Source organism: Priapulus caudatus, unplaced genomic scaffold (genome assembly GCF_000485595.1).
Source record: "Priapulus caudatus unplaced genomic scaffold, Priapulus_caudatus-5.0.1 Scaffold89, whole genome shotgun sequence".
NCBI lineage: Eukaryota > Metazoa > Priapulida > Priapulimorpha > Priapulimorphida > Priapulidae > Priapulus > Priapulus caudatus.
In genome coordinates this window covers 297,556-298,962 of record NW_014577150.1, presented here as the reverse complement: position 1 = coordinate 298,962, position 1,407 = coordinate 297,556, and the positions used below count along the sequence as shown (strand labels likewise).

Genomic DNA, 1,407 nt, shown 5'->3' with positions numbered 1-1,407 from the left:
TTATATGGGGTTATACCAGGTTCTGTATTAGATAGGTGTATGTGCGTGTATACACAGTCGTATATATTCGCATACATTTACTAGTGCTATAGAACTTTCGCTAAAAAACCTTGTTTATAGAATATTCCGGTGGTCAGAATATTCGTTGAGTTAGGTATGAAAGCTGATCGCGTAAACTATTCAGAATATTAGGAATGTTTTTCATGCAGTATCTATAACGAATTCGGCTTATAAAAATTGTTAATACTTGTCACGAATAAATGACGTGTTGTGTTTCGCAAATCGATTCGTGCACATAATTATATATATTTTATTCAATTTTCTACCATCTGCTCCTGTAGTTCTGAACAATTTGAGCGATCGTGTTGCGACCGCTTTTATATATAGTTATACGTACTTATCCACTCATCATATATACAACTCATCCGCACGGACAGCCACGAATATCTGCTAAATGCAAACGGACGCTTACGTTGAGTTACTAAAACTTGACGACTAGGTTTGAGGATGAGACCGGTTACCCACGGATAACGCGAGCCATGCGTGCAAGGCGTTGGCAGTAAACAGCTTTGTTCGTTCGGCTCGCGTTATGCAGTTAGGGGAATGATTCATCTATGCAGAGGCGTACATATATAGCTGGCAACAGCCTGTGGTTATGATTGCCACGCTGTCAAGTTACGACGCTCCATCTCTTTATTTACATAGCGTAAGTATGTAACCGCGCTCTGTGTCTCAATGTAAGGAATATTTAAACGTGCCCCAGTAATAAGTAAGACTCGCGTGTGCGATTTTATTTTGTCAGAGCGGCATATCATTTGTAAATTTAACTGGTAAAAGGTGGCAGCAGCTGCAATGGTTTTTGCACCAACTGGCTCCATTCCTGATTGGCGTTTGCTGCTCTGTAGGTAATTGTCGTTGAAGAGTGTGCTCTCGATAGATAGCGGTCCACTTGAACGTCACGAGTATGCGATTGTCCAGTTTGATTTGCGCTACAAATAGATGAAGTGCATACTGGCTATTATAATGTAATATACTCGCAGAAAATTCATTAAAAACGCGACGAATTTGATGCAAATCTTACTATCACTTGTCGGTGTGTTGCAGTTTTATAATCCAATATATCAAGAGTAGATAATAACACTCATCACTGTTATTATCTACTCTTGAATATATATATATATATATAGATGTAGGATGCGTGCTTCCCACCATCTCGGGGCGCCATGGTTACGATGCCGGTCTGTCGCAGACGAAGAAAATTGTGACGAAGAAAGTCGTGATAGCAGTAAATTGCAGCGGATAGTTAAAGTGATTACGTCACTGTAAATAGTAAAAGTAAAAAAAAAACATTTCCACTTTTTCACAAAATGTAAGTGATTCTGTTCACTTTTTATGGTTAAATTGCTG

General features: G+C 38.9%; 1 long non-coding RNA gene across 2 annotated transcripts in view; it reads right to left on the bottom strand.

The window, feature by feature from the left end:
- Window positions 1–282: 282 nt before the first annotated feature.
- Window positions 283–1,407, bottom strand: part of LOC106804839 — a 4,444-nt gene continuing 3,319 nt past the window's right edge. For both annotated transcript variants that reach the window (XR_001393372.1, XR_001393371.1), the window contains one exon: window positions 283–989. This is a non-coding gene — a long non-coding RNA (uncharacterized LOC106804839). The remainder of the gene's footprint in view (window positions 990–1,407) is intronic.